This window comes from Triticum urartu, chromosome 4A (genome assembly GCF_056163025.1).
Source record: "Triticum urartu cultivar PI428250 chromosome 4A, HENAU_Tu73, whole genome shotgun sequence".
In the NCBI taxonomy this organism is placed as follows: domain Eukaryota; kingdom Viridiplantae; phylum Streptophyta; class Magnoliopsida; order Poales; family Poaceae; genus Triticum; species Triticum urartu.
The window spans coordinates 595,657,716-595,670,549 of record NC_141876.1 but is presented as its reverse complement, the minus strand read 5'-3'; the positions used below and the strand labels follow the sequence as shown (position 1 = coordinate 595,670,549).

The following is a 12,834-nucleotide window of genomic DNA, read 5'->3' as shown; positions in this document are numbered from 1 at the left end:
CACAGTCAAACGGCCAGGTGGAGCGAGCAAACGGCCTCATCCTGTCCGGCATCAAGCCCCGACTGGTCGAGCCTCTGGAGCGTTCGGCTGGCTGCTAGCTCGATGAGTTGCCAGCCGTCCTCTGGAGTCTGTGCACGACTCCAAACAAGTCAACCGGCTTCACGCCTTTCTTCCTCGTATACGGTGCTGAAGCCGTCATCCCAACGGACATAGAGTTCGACTCCCCGCGAGTCACCATGTACACCGAGGAGGAAGCAGAAGAAGCACGTCAAGGCGGTGTCGATCTACTGGAAGAGGGTCGGCTGTTGGCACTCAGCCGGTCGAGCATCTACCAGCAGAACCTGCGCCGATACTACAACAGGAAGGTCAAGCCGAGATCTTTCCAAGAGGGCGACCTTGTGCTCCGACTGATCCAGCGAACAGCCGGCCAGCACAAGCTGTCGGCGCCTTGGGAAGGCCCTTTCATCATCAGCAAAGTACTGGGCAACGACTCCTACTACCTGATTGACGCTCAGAAGCCCCGAGCACGCAAGAGGGACGACTCCAGCAAAGAGACGGAGTGGCCATGGAATGCAAATCTGCTCCGAAGATTTTATAGTTAATGCAGTATGCACCATGCTACCTATTGTATTAAAGTACCAAGGCTTCGGGCCCCCCGAGACGAGCTCGAGGACTGCCCTCTTTTGTCTATATGATAAAAATTACGCCTACGAGTATATTACTCTTTGTTATGCCGATTGGCACCGGGCTCGACAGGTCGGCCCGGGGACTTGCCGCCTTGCACTATGAAATGCTTCCTGCAGCCGGACAAGTAGTGTGTGGCGCCTAAGCCATCTCCTGTCAGAAGCCACAGCTCGCAGAGCGACTGTACGGTGGGCAGGAGTAAGGTAGAATGGGCGTTCGCATGAAAAATGGCTAAGGAGTCAAAGCATAAAACATAGCTTAAGATGGCTTCCAGCCTTTTTTCGCAAACCGACTCTTGAATAGTCGGCTTGCCGCCTTCTATTCAACTTGCTCAAAAACTCTAAAAACGGCTAAGTACTTGCCTTCCCAAAGTAGCCAAGCATTTGATCCAACGGCAGTCCGCAGAGCGGCTGTCCGACTGGCAAGACTGGCCCTCTCCTACCTCCAGGAAACAGCTCAAGGAGCAATCGTGTAAACACTTTGCCATAGTGATCATGCAGAGACCCCGTAGAGCAGCAGTAGGGGTATTATCTCCCTGGAGAACCCTGAAGCTGGGTAAGATTCGCCGGCGTGCATGTCTATGCCTCATCCCGTTTCCAGGCACCGGCAACATTCTACTCGTCCCCACCATGATAAGCCATCCTTTGGCATATGTCGCACCCAACCCCCGACAACCACTGGTCGGCGGATCGGGCCATGTTAAGTGAGTTTATGACAGCTGGGGCCCGTTTTTCGCCCACGTGGCACTCCAGGCCATCCCGACAGCCGCCAGACGGTGTTAGACGGCGTGTTAGGTCTCGTCTTTAGTTATCCCCGCATCCGTCTCTGTTTCCCCATTCTTCTTCCCCCTCTCCCTCGCTCCCGCCGCCGTCGCCCCCTCCCCCTCACTCCCAGCGCCGCCGCCCCCTCCCCCTCGCTCCCCCCCGTCGCCCCCTCCCCCTCGCTCCCGCCGTCGTCGCCCCTTGCCCCTCGCACTGCAGAGATGCGTAGCCCGGTGAAAGGTGGAGTTGCTGGTGGCGGCGCTCCGCCCGGCAGCGGAGGAGGACCCGCAGTGGATCCAGGCGAGCTTTGCGGGAGCTCGAACCCTAGCAAGCCGACGGAGGAATCAGAGGAGGAGGACCTGCAGTATTCGATGGAATACCGGGCGGCGAGAGCATTCACCGCGGCGGTGATGGCCAATCCGACGGGAAGCCAACACATCGGGTCATCCTACGGCGGCGTATAGTGAGATCCACTTTTCTTTGCTCTTCCCCTTCCTGTTCTCCATTCAATGAGTACTCCCATTCAATTGCGTTGCTAGTGTACTCTAGGGTTAGGGTCCATATTGCTCTATCCTATCAGATGGAGTAGAGTAGATGTTGCGGATTTGTTGTCATGTGCTCTAGTGTTGACATAATTTAGATTAGTTCAGATTATGTGATTTGTTTGTCCTGTGCCCTAGGGTTGACATTTTTAGATTAGTTAACAAATAAGCTGATTTAGTTGATTTTATAAACGAGCAGCAAAGTTATCCTGGTATAGTATATGATTATGATATTATTAACTTAGAAAAATGCATGTTTGTGCTTTGTTATTCAGTTTATTTTAGGAATGGAAGAAATAGAAGATGATGACAAGCTTGAGGAAATTCTAGATAACATAGCATTGCAAAATCAAAAAATATTGAATGTGACAGTTGTTAGGGCCAGTTCTTCCAATGCTGCAACTATAAACACCAACTCCAATGTTATTGAGCAGCAAATCCTTCAAGAAGAAATTGGAGAGCCCAAACTATATCAGATAGATGAAGGAGGAGTGCTGTTCAGTGCAGGAAATGTGCATGTAGCAGCAGCAAGTTCAGAAGCAGCAGAACTGGAGCCAATGCCCATACAGTTTCAAACACAGCATAACACAAATAATTTGGAGGAGCAACTTGCTTTAGGTTATGTACAAGTGGAAGAAAATCCTATAAACAATTCAGAGGAGCAAATGGAAATTGAAAAGGTTATGGAGGAGACAAGGAGGAAGGAAATTCAAATGTTTAGGAAGAATAAGAAAAATAAAGAGAAGGACACTTCTTTGAAGAGAAAAGCTGCAGTGATGGATAATGAGGAGGACAGTGATGATGATGATTTGGAAGAATATGGTGATATCCTTGCTAGGCTTGAGGAGATGAAAAGACAGAGGGAAGATCCACTCCTTCATTTTGAAGGGGACATATATAGATGTTGAGGAAATGTATGAGATAGAGGAGGAGGATGCACTATATGAGCCTGAAAGTGAAGAAGAGGAGGAAGAGGAGGAAGAGGATGAAGAGAGTACTCTGGAGGAAGAGAGTAATCTGGAGCAGGTACGACAAGATGGACAGAAGAAGAAAAAGGAGAAGAAACACAGAAAAGGCCCAACAAGCAGATCACATGCAAGTGTAGAGGAGTTGTTTAAGGAGGACTGAATACCATCTTCTGATGAAGACAAGAAACCAATGGACTTGGGTGTGGAAGATGATGATGGTGCAGAGGCATTGGCATATGTTTTGCCCAATGGCAGGAAAAGCAGAGCTAAGAAGATGAAGAAAAGGTTATGGTATGATGAGAATAGAGCTCACCCAGCTGAGCAATTTGTGAAGCATCTTTGCTTCATTGATGTGTACCAGTTCAGGAATACACTTCAAACAATGCACATTCCATAGAACAGGAACTATGAGTACCATAGAAATTGCAGTGACAGGGTTATAGCACAATGCATAGATGAGACATGCCCTTTTTATATAGCAGCTTCTCAGATTGCAAATGAGAAGACTTTTACCATAAGGAAGCAGTATGTGGTGCACACTTGTCCTTCTGTGTCAGAGAACACAAAAGTTATTGCTAAGTGGGTTGCAAAGTTTTGTGAGGAAGCAATCAGAAATGACCCATGCACAACAATCACTACTATAATTAACACTGCAAAGAGCAAGTATGGAGTGGAAATATCAACCCACATGGCATACAGGGCTAAGAAGGCAACAAAGAATGTTGTGTTAGGAGATCAGAAGGCCCAGTACACCGGGATTAGGGATTATTTGCAGGCTGTGCTAGATACTAATCCAGGTTCAAGGTGTATAGTGACAACAAGACATTTGAGGGAGCATCCAAGCACAAACCCTAGGTTTCATGGATTATTCTATTGCCTAAATGGATGCAAAGAAGGGTTTCTGAGTGGCTGCAGACCATTCATAGGTAATTCCTTGGTATCTAATGTGTGTTTGAATAATGTGTGTTTTCAAATAGTTTGCCTAATGTGTTTACTTGTTATAGGTCTGGATGGATGCTTCATAAAGCTCACTACTGGTCAACAGATCCTTGCTGCTACTGGAAGAGATGGGAACAATAATATATTTCCCATTGCTTTTGGAATTGTTGATAAGGAGGACACAGATTCCTGGACTTGGTTTCTGTATCAGCTGAAGGTAGCACTAGGTGGCCAATCTGGGAAGTTTGGCAACTACACAATAATTTCTGATAGGCAGAAGGTAATGAAATCCACTTGTGCTAGATTTCATTTAGTTCTTTCTAGTAGTTACTTGCATTTAGGTGTAGCTACTTTCTATACACAATCATTTAGTTCTTTCTAGTAGTTACACAATCATTTAGATGTAGTCACTAAGTTAGCTTTACTTAAATTCACACAGGGCCTGCTTAAAGCCATAAACAGAGTCTTTCCCAATTGTCCACAAAGGTTTTGCCTCAGACACATTTACCAGAACTTTCAAAATGCTGGGTTTAGAGGGCCAGAATTGAAGAAATACATGGATGAAGCAAGTTACTCATACACTGAACATGGTTATAATGTTGCAATGGATGAGTTGAAGAGAGAGTGTGAGGCAGCATGGGCTTGGCTTAGTAAAATCCCAAAGCACACTTGGGCCAGACATGCCATGGACACAAATTGCAAAACAGACTTAGTAGTTAACAACTTAAGTGAGGTTTTCAACAAGTGGGTTCTAGATGTCAGGGCTAAGCCAATAAGGACCATGGTTGATGGAATTAGAACAAAATTAATGGTCAAGTTTAATACAAATAGAACCAAGACTCAGACTGTCAGATGGGAGATTTGTCCAACATATGCAGAGAAATTGGAGGAAGAAAAGAAGTGGTCTAGAAACTGCCAATCATTGATGGCTGGCCCCAACCTTTTCCAAGTTACTAGTCAGGAGAGAACATATGTTGTCAACCTAGCACAAAGGACTTGTGGTTGTAAGAAGTGGGATATGACAACAGTTCCTTGCAATCATGTTGTTTCTGCTATACACAAGGCTAAGCTTCAGCCAGAGGACTTTGTTCATGATTTCTTCAAAAAACCTACGTACCTGGCAGCTTACAGTCCTATAATATATCCTGTACCTGGCCCTAACATGTGGCCAAGGATAGATAGTTTGGACATTGAGGCTCCTGTTTTCAAAGAACACAAGGGCAGAGCACAGACTAAGAGGAGAAATGGCCAATTTGAGAAGTCGGCTCCCAAAGACACTTCAAGAATGGCCTCAATTACCTGCTCCAACTGTAGAAAGGTGGGCCATAGGTACACCAATTGCCATGATGCTCTAAAGCCTGCACTTGCTATGAGAAAGAACAAACATCAGGTAACCACTCTACTATGAGAAAGACTAAATTTGTTGTTACTTTGTTGCTTACTAATATTAAACTACTTGTTTCATTGCAGCCAAGCACAAGCTCTTACCCACCTGATAGTAGAAGCACACCAGCACCAGCAAGGACTGCAGCCTCTGCTGCTGTCAGTCCAGCTCCAGCAAGGACTGCAGCTTCTGCTGCTGTGATGACCCACAAGTATAGGGGATCTATCATAGTCCTTTAGATAAGTAAGAGTGACGAACCCAACGAGGAGCAGAAGGAAATGATAAGCGGTTTTCAGCAAGGTATTCTCTACAAGTACTGAAATAAGTGGTAACAGATAGTTTTGTGATAAGATAGGTTGTAAGGAGCAACAAGCAGCAGAAGTAAATAAAGTGCAGCAAGGTGGCCCAATCCTTTTGTATCAAAGGACAAGCCGTAACAAACTCTTATAATAGGAAAAGCGCTCCCGAGGACACATGGGAATATCGTCAAGCTAGTTTTCATCACGTTCATATGATTCACGTTCGATACTTTGATAATTTGATATGTGGGTGGACCGGTGCTTGGGTGCTGTTCTTACTTGAACAAGCATCCCACTTATGATTAACCTCTATTGCAAGCATCCGCAACTACAACAAAAGTATTAAGGTAAACCTAACCATAGCATGAAACATATGGATCCAAATCAGCCCCTTACGAAGCAACGCATAAACTAGGGTTTAAGCTTCTGTCACTCTAGCAACCCATCATCTACTTATTACTTCCCAATGCCTTCCTCTAGGCCCCAATAATGGTGAAGTGTTATGTAGTCGACGTTCACATAACACCACTAAAGGCTAGACAACATACATCTTATCAAAATATCAAACGAATACCAAATTCACATGACTACTCATAGCAAGACTTCTCCCTTGTCCTCAGGAACGAACGTAATTACTCACAAAGCATATTCATGTTCATAATCAGAGGGGTAATAATATGCATATAGGATCTGAACATATGATCTTCCACCAAATAAACCAACTAGCATCAACTACAAGGAGTAATCAACACTACTAGCAACCTACTAGCACCAATCCCGGACTTTGAGACAATAATTGGATACAAGAGATGAACTAGGGTTTGGAAATGAGATGGTGCTGGTGAAGATGTTGATGGATATTGCCCTCTCCCAATGAGAGGAGCATTGGTGATGACGATGGTGATGATTTCCCCCTCCCGGAGGGAAGTTTCCCCAGCAGAACAGCTCTGCCAGAGCTCTAGATTGGATCCGCCAAGGTTCCTCCTCGTGGCGGCGGAGTCTCGTCCCAAAAAGTTCCTCTCTATTTTTTTCTCATCGAAAGACCTCATATAGGAGAAGATGGGCGTCGGAGAGCCACCAGGGGGCCCACGAGGTAGGGGGCGCGCCCCCCACCCTCGTGAGCAGGGTGTGGGGCCCCTGGCCTTCATCTTTGGCATGGATTTTTCTTTATTTCTTTTAAGACGTTCTGTGGAGTTTCAGGACTTTTGGAGTTGCGCAGAATAGGTCTCTAATATTTGCTCCTTTTCCAGACCAGAATTCCAGCTGCCGGCATTCTCCCTCCTTATGTAAACCTTGTAAAATAAGAGAGAATAGCCATAAGTATTGTGACATAAAGTGAAATAACAGCCCATAATACGATAAATATCGATATAAAAGCATGATGCAAAATGGACGTATCAACTCCCCCAAGCTTAGACCTTGCTTGTCCTCAAGCGAAAAGCCGATAACAATAAATATGTCCTCATGTTTAGAGGTAGAGGCGTCGATAAAAATAAAATACGGACATGAAGGCATCATGATTATTCTCATAACAGCAACATATATAGATTTTTGTCATATGATTACTTATGTTCAAGTGATGATCTATTCACAATGTAAGAGTATAAATCATAAACCTTATTGGGCTCCGACAAACTATAATCTCAGTCATTGAAGCAATTGCAATTTATCATAACATCGGAAAGAGTCTATGTCAGAGCTAAAAAGCAAGTCTACATACTCAACTATCATTCAGTCCTCCATAATTGCTAACACTCACGCGATACTTGTGGTTACGTAGTTTTAATCGGACATAGAGAAAGATAGGGGCTTATAGTTTTTCCCCACAACCTTTTACCTCAAGGGTAATGTCAACAATAATGGTTCATGCTCCCCTACATCCAATTAGATATATATATCATGTTCTTTCCAACATGCTGAGCTTGCCAAAGGATAAAATGAAAAAGAAAAGGTGAAGATCACCATGACTCTTGCATAAGGTAGAAGATAATAATAAAGGATAGGCCCTTTGCAGAAGGAAGCAGAGGTTGCCATGCGCTTTTATGGTTGGATATATAAAATCTCAATGCGAAAGAACGTCACTTTATATTACCCCTTGTGATATGAACCTTTATTATGCAGTCCGTCGCTTTTATTACTTCCACATCACAAGATCGTATAAAGCTTATTTCTCCCACTCCAATCAATCATACATATTTAGAGCAATTTTTATTGCTTGCACCGATGACAACTTACTTGAAGGATCTTACTCAATCCATAGGTAGATATGGTGGACTCCCATGGCAAAACTGGTTCAAGGGTATTTGGAAGCACAAGTAGTATTTCTACTTGGTGCTGAGAATTTGGCTAGCATGAGGGGGAAAGGCAAGCTCAACAAGTTAGAGGATCCATGACAACATACTTTATCTCAGATATAAGAAATACATAACTCATTACGTTGTCTTCCTTGTCCAACATCAACTCTTTAGCATGTCATATTTTAATGAGTGCTCCTAATCATAAAAGATGTCAATGATAATATATCTATATGTGAAAAACCTCTCTTTCCTTATTACTTCCTATTAATTGCAGCAATGACCAAAGCTATGTCTGCCAACTCCCAACAACTTTTAATCATCATACTCTTTCTATGTGAAGTCATTACTCTCAATAAGATCAATATGAACTTTTTTCTTTTTATTCTTTTCTCTTTTCTTTTATTCACCCAAGATCATGGCAAAATAATCAAGCCCTTGACTCAACACTAATCTTTATTATATATACCTCGCGGACTCGATCACATAGAGAGATCATAAAGCAAAACTCAGAACTAGATCATGCCATAAACTTTATTCTACTAGATCAAGATACTTCTAATAGGATCGAACTAAGAAAAATGGTAAAGATAGGAGTTGTGATTGTGATACTGTCACAACCCTAGAACTTGATTGCAATTAGTTTCATAAGCATCCATGCATCATGTCTATATTTGTTTGAAATTTGAAATAGGGATGACAAACCCTAGCACTAAATGAAATGCAATTAGGATCAAAATAAAAATATTTCCAATGAACCCAGAATGCCCTTTAGAAAAGTTCATTTTTTTGATAAAGGTGAAAACTTCTGCCAAAAATGATGCACATATTTTTTAGGCCATTCTGGATTTTTGAATAACCCATATTGTATTTGAATTGGGGCATTTAAATACTATTAATATTTTTAAATGCCCCAATAATTCTGAAAATAGTTAAGGGCCTCTGTAATAATTCATTTAATGCCCACAATTATTTTCAGGATTTATTAAAATGATTTGGGTTATAAACTAAATCAAAACAAAATAACAAAAATAGAAAAGCAGAACAAATTAGTAAAGAGAGAGAGAGAGAGTGGACTTACCTGACGCAGGTCATCTCGCAGCCCAGCTGCGGCCCATCGCTGTAAAGGGCCTAGCCCACCTCCTCACCGTGTTGTCTACCTCCTGCCAGTAGGAGCAAGGGCGCGTGGTCGCTGCGCGCGCGCCAACTCCTGCTTCCACCGTGACGCCGGCTCTTCTGGACGCGCCACGGAGACGCCCAGAGGCCTCTCTCCCCTCTCCCTCACCCGTGGCCTCTCCCCTCCCCCGGACCTCTCCCTCTCACTCACCCGAATGGGTCCGTCGCCGCCGTTCGCTGCCACTGTGACCACCGTCGTCTTCTCGCCCCTTCCCCGTGTCCAAAAGCTCTGTGACGACGCACAGCTCCTCCACGCGGAAGATCCCGAACCCAGGAGCACCGTGGTGACGCCTTCAAGCTCGTCTTCCACCTCGGGCGCCACCGATCACCGTCGTCGATTCGCGATGTCTAGCGCGCCCCCGAGAGATTTGACCAGGAACGGTCATGTTGACGTGCTGACGTCACACCAACGTCATGCTGACGTAGTAAATGCTTTTCTAGTTTTTCTTATTCAGAAATGATTTAGAAATTCCAGAAAATAGTTAAAACTTCTAAAAATCATAGAAAATCAACCGTAACTCCAAATGAAATAATTTATATATGAAAAATTACCAGAAAAATTCAATCTATCCATTTATTCTAATTTCATGCATGATCAACCAACTTATACCCACTGTATAAGTGAAAACATGATAGCGGCATTTTAAATGCTAAATATGGAGTTTGCATATGAACCCTTGGTCCATATGGACTTCATTTAAATTGTTGCTAGATGCATTAGTGCAAATCATAACATTATTGCCATGTCACATTCATGCATCAATATTGTTGCATTGCATTGATTGTGTTTCCTCTCTGTTGCCGGTGTTTGTCCCCTCTTAATAGACGATGTTCCGACGATTTGATCGATGACACCGATGAAGAACTATACTATCTTCAGAAGTGCCAGGCAAGCAAAACCCCCTTGGTCATTCCGATACAATCCCACTCTCTCACTCCTGCTCTCTTTTATTGCATTAGGACAAGAATGTTTCAACTGTTACATGCTGCGGTAGCTGAACCCCTTTCCTCTGCATGACCTTCCATTGCCACAGTAAATAGATGAAACCCACTAGCATGAGTAGGAATTGTTTGAGCCCTGATGTGCCTACTCATTCATGCTTGTTGTCACACCTGCTACTGCTTAGAGTTGAGTCAGGTCTGATTCATCGGGAATGAATTGGAACGTGGTGAACATGTCCTACCGTTGAGAGCTAAGTGTGTGAACACGATTTGGTAAAGGTAGAGGTGAGAGGCCATGTAGGAGTACATGGTGGGTTGTCTCATTGCAGCCGTTCTTAGGAACTGAGTTCTGTGTTTGTGATCCATGAACAGTTACTACCACACATTGGGTTCCGGTAACTCGGCCCCTCTCGGCTTATTAATCAACTCGATCTCTGTCCAGGAGTTGCAACTAGTTTCTGGTGTTTGTAGGTAGTGTTAGTAGTCTACCAAGTGGCACCCGGTACAGGTGGGCTTGGGACAGACTAGGCACAGTGGCACGGTGTACCAAGTGGCACCCGGATGGTGGGCTTGGCAACCCTGCACACATCGTTTGGGGCCGTGAGCGACACCCCGGCCGGATCTCCTTGCGGATGGAACCCGAATAGGTGATAAACCTGGATGAGAGACTTGTGTGGTTAGTCAGGTCGTGGCCGACACCCTCGCCTGGCTTCCTCTTGAAGGTTGCCGAGGTACATGACGTGTACAGGGCGATAAGTGGCGAGAGCGTGTGTGAAGAAGTACACCCCTGCAGGGTTATCATTATCTATTCGAATAGCCGGATTCCTCGGATATGGAAACTTGGACCCCTTGCATAGTTCATAGACAAGTGAAAGTGGATACTCTAAAACTCGCAAGATAAGCATAAGTGCTATGGATGGCGTTCTCGCAGGGAGACGGGAGCGGATCCATACTGGTGTATTGGTATGGTGAATTTGTGGACTCATGTGCGCGGCCTCAAAAGAGTTTACTTGCAGTCGTAGTTCAGGTTAGCCATTGAGTCAAAGCTGGCTTGCTGCAGTTAAACTCCACCATCCCCTTTATTGATACCGATGCATATGTAGTTAGCTCTGATGTAAGTCTTGCTGGGTACATTCCTACTCACGTTTGCTTATTTCATGTTTTGCAGAGAGACTTTAGTCTCGCTAGTAGTTCCACGTGGACTTCGACGTTTAGCTTGTTACCTCAGCTACGATCTTGTACCCTTGGGAGGGTCTGGTAGATAGTCAGGCTCCTCAGCCTTCTTCATTTTTAGTTGTCTGTACTTAGACAAGTTAAGCTTCCACATGTGCTTTGACTTGTATGCTTTGAATGTTGGGTCATGAGACCCATGTTTGTAATATCTCACTCCTCGGAGCCTAATGAATAAATACTTTGAGTCGTAGAGTTTTGTTGTGATGCCATGTTGTATTTACACATATCGAGCATATTGTGTGTATGATTGAAATGCTTGGTATGTTTGGGATCCGACAACCTAGTTGTTTATCCTTGGTAGCCTCTCTTATGGGGAAATGTAGTCTTGTGCTTCCATGAGCCATAGTAGTCCGCTACAGCCCGGTTCACCGGAGTCTTGCTAGCCTAGCACTACTGCTCCGGAACACTTGACTGGCCGGCATGTGATTCACTTCGTTCCTGTGTCTGTCCCTTCGGGGAAATGTCACGCGGTGACATCCGGAGTCCTGCCTAGCCTGCTACAGCCCGGTTCACCGGAGTCCTGTTAGCCCAGTGCTACAGCCCGGATTCACACGCTGCTGACCGACATGCTCGATGTTGATTCATGTATGCCTGTTCCCGTAAGTTAGTGCCACTTTGGGTTCACAACTAGTCATGTCGGCCCGGGTTCTCTGTCATATGGATGCTAGCGACACTATCATATACGTGAGCCAAAAGGCGCAAACGGTCCCGGGCCATGGTAAGGCGACACCCGTGGGAATACCGTGCGTGAGGCCGCAAAGTGATATGAGGTGTTATAGGCTAGATCGGTGTGACTTAGAATCGGGGTCCTGACAGCATTGGTATCAGAGCCTGACTGCCTGTAGGATTACCAAGCCAAACCGGTCGAAGTTGAGTCTAGAAATGCTTTAGTTATGTAAGGGAATTGATTGTGGAAGGGAACGTAAGGCTCTTTTTACTCCTTATCCTCATGACCTTCTGATCTGAGTCATCTTATCTTTTCTACGGGGTTAAGAACTAGGCTTCTCTTCTATCTCTCAGGATGACGTGTTACTAAACCGTAGTTGCCTAGGATTGTTGGATTTAAGCCTCAATCCAGTTTCTACTACTCCAGTGTGTTGTTAGTTGGACTTGGAAACTTGATATTGCGATGTTAAGTGGTTATGCCACCATTTTGCAGGATGTCTCAAATCTTTTCGAGCATTTACAGCCGTTATGCTGTCCGAGTCATTCCAGGTTTCTAAATAATCTGATGCATTTGCAAATCCTTCCTCCGTTCCCGATGTCCTTTTGGTCAGAATAAGCACACTAGCCAGTGAGTTGAGGTACTCTGTTGCCTCGACATATATGTTGGAGCTATTATTATGACCCTAGGTGTCTTAGAGAGTCACCTAGTAATCTAGCAATGCTTTGTATTCCCGGAGTGATGATTCTGGCCATTGTTCTCGAAAGCATCCCGTGATGCCATTTAGTAGTAGGTATTCTACTCTTGGGTTCCTGACCCAAGATTCACTCCACTTACCTTATGTTGATAGTGTTTGCTAGTTCCTTTAGAATATTAGTAACCTTTGTGATAGTCCTCGAGGTCCGTGGTATTTTCTTCTTTCAAGTACCATAAACTGCTTATGGCAGA

At 44.6% G+C, this 12,834-nt stretch overlaps 1 protein-coding gene and 1 pseudogene across 1 annotated transcript in view; both read left to right on the top strand.

Annotated features, from left to right (window-relative positions):
* Window positions 1–12,834, top strand: part of LOC147977008 (cysteine-rich receptor-like protein kinase 45) — a 58,058-nt gene that overhangs the window by 24,030 nt on the left and 21,194 nt on the right. The gene's annotated exons all lie outside the window — the stretch shown is intronic.
* LOC147977009 (uncharacterized) lies at window positions 2,545–5,479 on the top strand (annotated as a pseudogene).